Raw genomic sequence first — 12,677 nt, 5'->3', positions numbered from 1 at the left:
TGCGTCATTTGACTCATTTTATGGGAACATGCACAGAGCCTGAAGACAAAAGCCTGAGTTAACAGAGCAGGTTTATAACCACCTTCATGGTACCTGTAAATAATCGTAATAATAATAATAAATATACGTCTCTTTGGGGGGCGTTCTTCGGCAGTGTCTTCATCCTGGAGTCCTGAGCCTGGTTGAGCCTTAAACCACAGCATCACTACAGCATGTGTCACTCACACGCCTTGTTTACGTCCTGCACACATGAGCAAAAATATGCACACAAACATGCAGTTTGTGCAACTTTGTGTTTATGTGTCTCTCAGGTGGAATCACGCATAGGAGACACATGACTCATAGTAACTCTGTGTCACAACATTTCATTCCTCAGAGCTGTGAGTAACAATGACCCGTGCAGTCTCTGCCCTCCTGTCTGGTCTTCACTGTGCTGTCCTCTTTTTGCATCTCTCTGTTTGTCTTGTGATTCTTTACTTTGTGTGTCTCTTCATTGTGTTATACCATCAGTAGCCCTTTATACTCAGAGATGGCGCTATAGAGCATCTACGAAGTCCCGTCTTCTTGCCTCCTTTGCATTTTTACACAGAACCAAACGACAGCAGCATCATTTGGCTCATTGGACGGTTCTTTCAACAGAGGACACAGAGTTAACAGCACCCGTTACCTCCTTCCAGGCCTTTGATTTACCTGTCCCTGTCACACCGCTACTAACAGAAGAAAATTAAATGTTTTTCTCAACCCCACACGAACCAAGATAACTTCAGTTTCAGCGTCAGAGTTTTTGTTTCTCTCTTTCTCTCTCTTTATTTGCTCCATGCTCGCAGGTCGACATTATGCACCTGACCATAGTAATTATCACCTCCAAATATGGTGGTCACCGGCTATTCATGTTCGGGGATGTATGCTAATTGCTGACTAGCAGGAGCACGCTGTCAATTAGATTGAATAGCATTCATGAACATACACACATGCCTACGATCAAATCCAAGTGTTTCACAGCATTCATGAATCCAGTGTAGGTTTTTAGTACCGAGTGTTTTTTTATGTGCAAATCTACTCACATACTAAGATTTCATGAATGAGACCCTCTGCCTTTTACATAATGTCTCAACAGAAGATTTCAATTTCTGACAAACTACTCCTCACCAGTGTTGGGCTTGTGACTCTAAAAATGTAATAAAGTACTTTTCAAAAGTAATAAAATTACTTTTCTTATTACTCCCTGCCAACAGTAATTCGTTACACCACTTGTTATGTTACTTTTCCATTACACCACATAAAATTGGTATTTGTGTATTTCTACAAAATTCAGATGCGTGTCTCTGTGAGAAGGTCCGGGTAGTCACCATTAAGAGTAGCTACGGCTAGATAGCTTCTATTTACCTGGGGGTTTCTGTTGCCTGTGACCGGTATTTTCCCAACGCTCTGCCCAAAAGATGGAGAGTCACTCATGGAGCAAGATTATATCCACCACATATCCAATCACAAGCTTCATCACTTCTTCGTAGCTGCAGCTGTCCACGATTAAAATCCAACACCCGCGGCCGAGAAGGGCTCACCTTTGGTGGGGTGTATTTCCTGGAGCTTCAGGTTGTTGTGTTGTCAGTTGTAGTAGCTGAGATGTTTCAGAGTAGAGGTTTGGGGACGTGTTTTGTGCAGGGGAAAGAGTTTTAGTCCGATCACGTGCAGAAGCAGAGTTCTTATCATCTTTCCTCCTGACTAAACCAAAGGGATGTGAATATTTCCAGCTGCTAAGGTAAGTGTTTCCAACTAGCCTGTTGCTTTATGACGTGCTTGCGCAGTGCAACTATTACTAAAATGACTACGCTGAAGTGACTGCTGTATTTCATTGTAACGAGTTGTTTGGTTTTGGAGTAATTGTAATATAACTGAAATTTCATTGGTAATTAGTTACACTACTCGTAGTCTCTATATACAGACTGTACATTCAGTGAATGTAGAGTCTGTAGGCAAACCCCGGAGATCTTGCCTCCGGAAGAAGAGCGGAAGAGCCCTGGTTTCCGGTTGTAGGCTGTTTGTAGTCCATGTGATATTGACCAATCACGTTTGAGCCGCCTGCAGTTGTTGCCAGGTTAAACGGTCCAGTGCATCACTGCGGTGAACTAACGAGGTGGAACATAATTGGCGTCACTGCAAACTCTGAATCCATCGCAATGGTTCAGCATATTTACTTATATATAAACGGAAGTCGGAAGCGGAAATTCGCCTCCTCCGCCCGAATCAAACCGGAATGCAAAAAAATCGGGGGTCTGCCCCCAGAGGCTGTATCGCCGTCTGCCAGAAGTCAGACGCTGAATACAGCCGATGGGTTCCGAGAATGCGCTACTCATTACTGGAAAAAGAAGCTGTGTGTGTGTCTGCCCTCTTGCCCACATCTTATATAAGCGTACATTATAAATGCTGAGCAAGGTTAGCCAATATCCTGTTCATGTTTTTGGCTTCAGCCTGTTTCTGAGGTGGATTCCGGGAAGGTTTTCTTTATTTATCCACAATTGTTGAATGTGGTTTGCATTTTAATGGCAAACTGTGAGTGTAAATACATGGGGACTCTCTCTGGACCTTGGACACACTGGGACTTTAGAGGAAAGTCAACAAATACACCTACCTCTCCAGAGATGTGGTTGGTTGCTGGTGTTGTCATCCTGGTTATATGTGAGGGAGCTGACTGGATTTTATCTCATTCTGATTACCTGGTGTTCAGCCTGTTGGTCAAGTGACATTCGTACTTGGAAAAACATGGGCACTACATACTCACAAGAGGACTTCGACAGGTATGCTCTTCAGCTTTATGAAGCCACTTTTGAGCATCCATGCCAGTTACCAGACATCGGCATAGATGAGTCTTTGCTGAAATATTCAGGTACGGACTCAAACGCTGTGCTGCAGGCTTACTCAGACAAGCTCATCAACATGGTGCCAGGCCTCGTTGAGAAGCTGGGATCTGCTTTGGGTCCGGTGACTTCAGTCCCAAATGCTGTTGGACTTGGAGCACTGGTGATTTCCATGATTTTAGAGATCGCCATCACAAGCAGCCCTCAAACAGGTGATAACTCATACAACATGTTCCGACGGGTCTTTGGTGAAGAGAAAGCCTCAATGGTCCGGGACACAATGTCAGAGTATCTGAGGCGCCATCGCACGTTTGTGAACAACGAACAACGATTACGGGGGGAAATACGGAGACTAGAGGGGCAGATGAGCAACCACCTCACCATCCTCAAAAACTCCCTGCTGTATGACGGGCAAATGAGCACCCATGGGCTCAAAGTCTGGGTTAACGGAGCTTCCTTCCACATCCAGATGTTGATCCATGAGGCTCGACTGAATGTTCTGACTGGCAGATGTGCATCAGACTATGTTAATGCAATTGACACTAACATCAATTTGTATGTGCAGGACCTGGATAAGTTGCTGGAGAAATACAAGACTCACAAGCTCAGTACTACTTATACCTTATATAATATGAACTGCATTCATCGTTCATGCGTGCCAGCAACATGTTCTATAGGACACGGTGGCACAAACTGTAGGAGAGTAAATGTTGTGCGACATTCTAACCCCTGTCAAGATGAAGGTTTGGTTGAGGCCTACGTAAACCTTTTCTTCTCAAGATATGAAGCAATTGTAGGTATTAAGACTCATTTTTTAAACGTGAAGAGCAACCTCAACTATCTGATCAACCAACATGATTCATTCTTTCTGCCGTCTAGAGGATAGTTTAGTTTTGTTCACTCACCTTAAATATCATGAATCGTGTAAATATAACAGTAATGGGGTTGTAATGATATGAGATGTTCAGGGTACAGGAACATCCTCAGAAAATAGATAAATATATTTCATGGTTATTTTTCATTTGTCCTATAGAAACACACACAACATTAAGTACTTTTTTTGGTTATTTATAAAGACCTTTCATTATTCTATTCATTATTTGCCATCAAAATTCTTTTAGGTGTTTGTGTCTCTGAAGAATTAACCCTTTGTGATTGTAGCTTTGTAGCACAAGAGATTCATTGTTTTGCCCATAATGTAAGTGGTTCAGTGTGTTTCCATTTACAGGTAAAGTGTTATACAAATAAATGCTTTGAACATGTTTAATGGAGATGAAACAATTTCAGTAACATAATAATCCGTAATTCAACTTACATGCAGAAACTAAATGGTGAAAAAGTAATGTGTATATTATTTGTAAGCATAATTCCAGTGCTACAACCAGTTGGTGTTTGTGAACAGGCTGCCTGAAACTGTCAGTGCAACGGTTACCTTCAGAGCTACATCACGGTGCTGCCATCTTGTGGTGTAAATATTCACCTACACAGCAGGGCGTCTGCAGCAGAGCTGTCCGTCTTAAAGTAAAGACACAAACTGAGCACAGTTCTGCTGCTGTCTGTTGGAAAACTGAAGGGTTTATGCACTGCTAATGATGCTAACAGAGATTCTGACCAGGTTAAAGGGAAACAACACTCAAACAGGAGATGTGGGTGCAGCTCCGCAGGGCACTTGACCTGTGTGTTAACTGTGGTGGCTGTGATAACGAGGGTAGTTTGAAGAAGGAGGGACAGGCATATGATTCATATGTTTACTTATTTAAATAAAAGATAGGTTGATGAAGATATATCTGTCATACATTTGAACTGTCTAATATTTGTAAGTCATAATATATACTAAGATGGGTTTTTGTGAGATAGATATTTGGGAATTAATGTTATATACATATACACAGGTTGATTTTGTGTGACAAAGTTTAAAAGGTAATAACAATGGTATATTTAATACAGTCTTAGGTATAGGTTTATCTGTACAAGAAGCTGTCTGTCTCATTTCACTCAGTGACTCATGGAGAAGAGGTGGGGTTTAATAAGTTTATATTTCCTCTCACTCCTTTTGGACGTGTAAATCAAAGTAACTATGCACCTACGATTGTTTTTCGTTGTGCTTTTTATTATTTGTTAATATTACTTTCTTTCTGCTTGCTTGTATGTTTGTGTGTTTTTATACATGTTTGAAATAAATAACAAATATCAGGAAATAAACATCAAACTAAAATGAGTTCTGTTGTTATTTAAATGTCTATATTTGATGCTACCTTGACGACACACTCACCAGCCAGTTCATTACGTACACCTTGCGGGTACCAGGTTGGACCCCGTTTGCCTTAATTCTTAATTCTTAATTCTTCATCAAGGTGCTGGAAACACGGCTCAGAGATTTTGGTCCATATTGACATGATGACATCACACAGTTGCTGCAGATTTGTTGGCTGTGCGACTCTCCCGTTCCCCCACAGTTATTCAATAAAGTTATCAGGTTTGAATCGGCCATTTTGTCAGATGCAACACAGGTGGATAGAAGTGTCTCAGAATCTTCATCTGCTTTGCTGTGCTTGCCAAGAAGCATAATCTGTAAGTTTATTTATTTACATACTTTTCAAATGTCAGATGCAAGTATTGTTAAAATTATTTCACAGTGTTTGTTTAGATTCATGCGCCTGCTTGGCCTGTTTTCATCCCACCATGATGGCTACAGTATGTTGTGCTTGGCTTTTTATGTGTGTCAAGATACATTTATGCATTTCTTTGTACTACCTTGATACATTTATATATCACCTTGCATAATTGTTATTTGGGTCTCCTACTATATGTCTTTGTGTTATTTTACAGTTTTACACCACTTCCATTAAAATGCCTAAAGCCAGCTCTTGTCTCTGTCCTTTATGTGAGAGTGTCGCTGCATGGCTACATATGCAGACAGAAGAATAAGCTCACACTGAAATGCTGTTTTACTTTTATTGTTAGTAAATAGTGTGACGTTTTATGGTGGGCGGGGCTTAGCTGGAGGCAAAACAGTTCTCCACAGACATTAGCTAGCGCTAGCTAACAAGTTCTGTAGTCTTGTTTTAGTCGATGGAGGAAGATGATGTGAGTGGTGCGTTCAGAAACACTCATTGTGAGTGTGGGAGCGCACTCTGACACAAACTGGAGCGTTGATAAATTGGGAGCGCTGTCTGAATGTAGCGTTGGGTTATCCAGAGCAGCGCACTCTCAGAGTGGCAGAGCGCATTCTGGACACTCTGTCTGTGGAGACGGAGCAGCAGAGCGCCGAGCGGAGTGAATGTGTGATTAACTTAACCGTTGGTTCATTCATGTAGAAATATAACGCTGCGTTTCTTCCACCAACAGGGCTCTCATTTTAGTGTAGAGCGTCAGACTGAATTTACCAACGCACCATGTCAGGTCACTCACTCTCCGGGACCGCCAGTGTTACTTGAATAAGTAAGGATTTTTAATTATTCCTTTGTTTTACACTATGATGCAATGTTTGCTTGTATGGAAGAAGAGTAGTTGTTACCTTGGTAGTGCCTGATGGGGATCCAAATAAATAAATAGATAAATAAATGCACCTTAAGACACAATGTCAAAATTTCCAATGAACTTGAATGCAGCATTATTTAAACTCTTCTCAGTCTCACTGTCTGGTTTGTCCTCTTACACACACACACACACACACACACACACACACAGACAAACATCAACTCAGGACAGACCACAGCAGCCCGTCATTCTCATTGGCCGAACTGTTGCTCCATTAACGAGCCGCACATTCACACCTGATTGGGCGAGGCAGGTGAGAGTGGGACACATTCTGTCGTGTGATTGGCTGAGGGTAATCGCTTTCTTTTATTAGAAGCAGAGCCCCAGTGTGCTGACGCCAGAGCAACCATTATCTCTGCAAGGGTTCACACACACACACACACACCTAGACACACGGAGACATAAACACATCCTTTCTCTTTCATACAAACCACACACAAGAGTAAACCACATCAAACCAGTGAGTGTGTGTGTAGGCATGAGTGTGTGTGTCTTTTTGTACGTCTATCTTTGTGAGGACCGATGAGTTTTAACCTAGAAGTGAGGACATCTTTGGGACAAGAGGCTTTTTGAGGGTTAAGACCAGCAGCTGTATTCACAAACATTCTGAGAACACTTTCAGAGAGCTCCTAACGTAGCCTTAAAATTTCTAGCATGGCATCGTAGTTTAGGAGTGATTTAGAGAGTTATTAGAGCAAATCAGAGCGAGGAAGGGACAGAAACTTTGACCTGAGTGAGGAGGTGTGGTCAATCCCTTTAGTAGGTGTGACACATTCTTTTAACAGATGTGATTGGTTGTCCTTTTGTGAGTCTGCAAGGTGTGGACACCCAGAAGAACTAAACTCACCATCCCAATTTGAGACTGTCAAAGTGTTGTCAGTGTTTGTGTGATCACTCTGCTGATGGAAGATTGAGACAGACTCAAGTCATCACTGCTCAACTGTTGTATGTTTATGTTTTTTCTAATGTCTTTGTGTTGTGGTCATTTTATTTCTGGCGTTATAGCGGTGTTGGATGGGAGACTGCATCTGTAATGAGACTGACCACAAACATGATCCCTGCAGCATCTAACCTGCAGTGTTTTATTAACACACTCTCAGCATTTGGAGATCATTTCTCCTGCCTTTGTTTTTCCACCTTGCTTAAGAAACTGTTTGAAATTGATTGTTTTTAATTAGAATGAAGCTTTTTACTTACGATTTTGCATTGTGATGCGCCAAGTGCCCCACGTCATCTCCCTGCTTTTTTCCCATTGTCCAGTGAGATGATTTGAGAGGCGGGCCTTCTGTGGTGGTCACGACAACAAGTTTACAGTTGGTAAACACTGGAGGAGAAACTGGTGATAGGAGTTGCTGGATACTAGGGGTGAGTTCGTGTACAAAAATCTCTAAACGTTTAGAGTGGGTAATTTTTTTCGTGTAAACGTGTACACGGGTTTCACCGCTGGGTGGTGCTACTGCATTATACGTAAAGCCCCAGTTATCCGAATACCAACTGAACATGCCATTTAACCAACGGTTACAGGCCACCACACCGAAATATCGCCATTCCGACGGTCCGCCATCCCAAATTCTGGTCCCTGAGTCCTGACAGTAAGCTATGGCGAGCCTGTAGAAGCCGTATTCCCCATGCATGTCAGTGACCGGGGACGCACACGAGTAATTCACGCTGACTTCACCTGTTTTTCAGCAAACTCCTCTGGTAATTTTATTAAAAGGCATGGCATATAGGTCCACAGTAACTTATTACTTATTATTATTATTATTATTATTATTACTGGGTCTTATCAGAGTGGGCTACAATGAGTACCGGCATCAAATCACAGCAATTGAAAAACTGAAACAGCAAAATTGTGATTTGTGATATTGGGCTTTATAAATAAAACTAATTGAACTGATTAATGTATTACCTGTTTTTAAGCGGCACCGAGATACGTGGCTTGTCTGTCCGTCCATCCGTCCTGCGCATAAAAGCGCAAACAATTCCGTGTCCTCTCACCGCAGATGCTGTGATCTGATGGCCCGGTACTCATTGTAGCCCAGTGGCAAACGACCCTCTTAATAGAACGGAGCACGTAGGCTACTGACCTGTTGCCAAACCCGGTCTCACACCATTTCTTTGTCATATTCACAGTCTATCATAGTTAGTCAACAATTAGTATCACCCTCCTAAAAAAAAAAAAAAAAAAAACCCTACTGGATACCCAGAGCTGTACGGCCTGATGATAGACAGCAGGTTGTCAAACTGCCCCTGAGTCATCCTAAAATCTGCCTGTAAACATCCATGATGGAGGAGAAGCTCCTGGACCAACTGGTGGTACTCCCCATGATCCAGCCTCTTTTTTAGGGTCTCATGTACCCACACAGATCTCTGTTTATCTGCTGACACCCTCTCACCCTCAACCAGAGCTACAGACAGCACCCTCTGCCTCAACAAGGCAGCAGCTACACACTGATTACTGCGAAATTAATAACAAATCAGAAACCAGTAGATTGATTACACAGGAAGTTTAGTCTAAGGTTGTGATGAGGTGGTTACCTGGCAACAATAAAAAGGCGGAGCATGTGTTTTTTTTATAGTGGCATTCATTTAAAAAAGCGCATGCAGAACATCTTCTGTGTGGTCGGGGCCTAAGACTCCGAGAAGTCCTCCCGACAGTTGTGGTTTGTGAGGACTTCTACCTTTATTAGCAACTGCTCTTAAGTTTAAGGAGTAATTCTTAGAAAACATAATCATTTCAAGAATTCTCTTAGAATTTCGTTTCTACGAGCAACTCTTTGTACGAGGAAGCTTTGTGAATACAGCCCCTGGTTTTCAGGTTGAGGGTTAGGTTTGGTAAATGAGTGTTGCGTGGAGCACAAGACGCTTGGGCTGTAAAATCTACTTTAAAATGATTCTCCACTAAAACCACATTCAGGTAATTTAAAATGATTTTTTGTGTATTTATTTTTAGTAGTATTTATTTATTAATTTATTTATTTATTTTGGAGTGTTTGAAAAAGAAAAAACGTTTAAAAAAACCCTTTGAGGACACTCAGGCTCTGGAGGGGCAGAGGAGTATGAGTTATCATGTAGAGTATGTCTTGAGTTTACACAGCCTGTCATCAAGGTGGAATATCAATAAAAATGTGAATGATAAAATAAACAACCATGGAATTTAATTGTGTTTTAGAGTTTATAGAATGAAAGTGTAAATTTGTGTGTTAGTAAAAAGTGCTAAAATAATGAAGCATGACGAACAATAAATATTAGTCCAGAAAACAATAAAACAATAACAGGAGTGCTTTAAAACGGGTTGAGGGCATAAAAGGTGTTAAAGATACACACACGAGTTACTAATAACATTAATGGATACATCTCTATGTCCATAATGTATTTACATGTAAAAAGCAGGTGTCAAACCCAGTAAATCAACATGTACATAATTAACAATGCAAAAATAATATTATAATACAACTATTTGTTATTAATATTATCAGAAAATTATAATAAGAAATAAAATATAAAACTATGATAAAAATATTCAGAATATTCAAGTTGAAATAAACCATATGGGACAAGCAACATCTGTTTAAAAAAAATCAGAGATTGACAAAACACATACAATAAAAAAGTTGTCACATAACTTGTGCCCAAAAATGATCTTAATTTATATTACTAGTAATAAAAATAAAAAGAGAGGCAGTCAGAGCTACAGGCTACAATGAGGCTAAAAACAGAGTTCAAATGACGTTTTCCAAACAACTTTTTATGTCGGGGCTTCAGGACACTTGGATCACTACGGACGAGCAGTATGGAGATATTTTGTGGTTTCAATTATGTGTTTTTGGATGTTTGAATCTGGGGTGCCGTCAGCCTCCGTTAGGTGGAGTTGTGTTGCTACCTCCTCTCCCCTTGGATCTCTGCAAGTGATGTGAGGACTCTAAAACTTCACCTGAGCCTCCCTCGGCATATGGGTGAGTAGATAATGGCTGAATTTTCATTTTTGGGTGCACTATCCCTTTAAGGAAGAATGTTTTATATCTCTGCAGTGACAGCTTAATTTAAAAAATCATGTTATTTGTCAGTGGTCACATTTGAAAGTGTAAATTATAAGGCTTGTACCAATATTTTTTCATGTTTGATATAAACTCCTGTGGATATTAATCTCAATAAATGACATGTTTATACAAATCCTGCCAAGCAAATCATGCACAAAGAGTTGTGGGTACTTTATGCCCCCTGAGGATACACACATGCATCCTTAAACATTCTCTGAAGGAAGGACTCTGTCCTCCGTACAGTTTGCAGGATCCTTGCCATTGGAACAGTCCTGCGGTGGGATTTGAAGATATAGCCTCCTTGAAATTCAGCTGTTTATGGATCCTTCCTTGACCTGGAGAAACACCTTTTGTGTTTGTGTCCATAGATAGATGCCTCTGTGGCTGCCGGGTCAACAGCGTTGACACACTGGATGAGGCAAGACTGGCCTGTAAACAAATCCAAGTGAAAGGGGAAGCTGCAGATTTTCTGTGCACATCCGGTTTCGCCAGAGGGTGGCATACTAGTTTCTGCTTTCCTTCCCATCTCAGCCAGAACCGCTAAACACAAACAACAACAATAAATGCTGCACGTTAACCACAGAAGTACAGCGTATGCGAGTTTTACAAGTTTCTCAGAGCTGTGGGAGACTCTGATGATCATCGCTGGGTGCCACTTTGCTCAGCTGCGATTTGAGCTTCCACTGCTTTCCAAAAAACACCAGCCTTCATGCACTGTGGATGTACAAAATCAGGAGGACAGGGTTTTTACAGTGACCCAACACACCAAGGTATGCAGCCGTCATTTTGTGGACAATGAAATCATCACTACTGCTAAGGGTAGATGAGTATTAGCAACAAACTCCGTCTTGTCATGGTTTGACTGGAATAATTAACACCAACAACACAGGTTGGTGTTTAGGAGCGCCCATACGTCGTTTACTAATACATTAATTTATATCATACAGGGGACGTCTCTTCCAACAATTAATCAAGGACAAAAATCCAAATCCATGCTTGACAAAAGTTAGTTCTTCCATTTCCTGACGATGATGAATTATCTTTTTTCACATCAGTAATTCAGTTACTGTAAGCCTAAACACACACTCTTATACTGAGCGTCCAGCAGTGATGATAGCCTAAATGTGGAGACTATGGAGAAACTGTCGGGTAACTGGGTCAAGGATCCAACTAAGAGGCCGAAGTTACAGTGGCCGGACATCTTCACACAGCTTGTGGAAAAACCCAGCGTCTGTATGAAAGAATAATGCAAGACATACATAAGACACAAACAAGTCAAACAACTATGAACTGACAAGTGGCAAACTGCACCTCATGGCTCGGTTAGTTTGAACTTCCTTTCATTATGTAATGTATTTTAGAACAATGTAAATACTGCTACATGATGGAAATATGGCCTATGCTGTAACTGTAGGGCTCTATGAATTGCATATATGTAGATTTTTTTGTTTTCATCAAATTCTAGCAACCATCAAGGTTTGTGTTTAGCTTCAAATGGCCTCGGTGACAGTTTTCTATAAAAATAAAGGTTATCTTTTTTTGTCCTCCTGATCCACAACAAGACGTTTTTAATCTGGGTATCTCAAAAGTTTCTCTCCAGTTTCCAGTTTCACCACAATGAGCGTGCAACTGTTGTGACGTAACTGTGACGTCCACTCCAAACTGGTCAATATGGCGCTGCTGTTGACCTATCGCTGCAACGGCCTGACAATCAATGTGGCGTCTAAATCAAATCAAATCAAATCAAATCAAATCAAACTTTATTTATAAAGCGCTTTTCAGACATTAAAAATGCAACACAAAGAGTTTCACAAGATAAAAAACAATGAAAAACCCCCCTCCCAACCCAGATAGACGGGGGTGGACTCCACACACGGTGCAGAGCCCCCCAGTCCCCCGGGCCCGGGTCAACCTGGGTTGATGACATCCCCGCGGGAAGACTGGGCACACCTCCTAGTGTGGAGGCCCCCCATGAGGAAACACTGGAGCTAAAAACTAAAAGACTGAAAGACAATGGGATGAAAACAAGCATAAGATAGAATAATGATAAATGCAGGGTGTCGGTGGCTTAGTGGCAGAGCAGGCGCCCCATGTACAAGACTGTTGCCGCAGCGGCCCGGGTCGAGTCCAGCCTGTGGCCCCTTGCTGCATGTCATCCCCTGTCTCTCTCTCCCCCTTTCACACTTAACTGTCCTGTCCATTAAAGGCAAAAAATGCCCAAAAAATATCTTAAAAAAAAAAA

This window comes from Epinephelus fuscoguttatus, linkage group LG1 (genome assembly GCF_011397635.1).
Source record: "Epinephelus fuscoguttatus linkage group LG1, E.fuscoguttatus.final_Chr_v1".
NCBI lineage: Eukaryota > Metazoa > Chordata > Actinopteri > Perciformes > Serranidae > Epinephelus > Epinephelus fuscoguttatus.
This window is presented reverse-complemented; position numbering follows the sequence as displayed.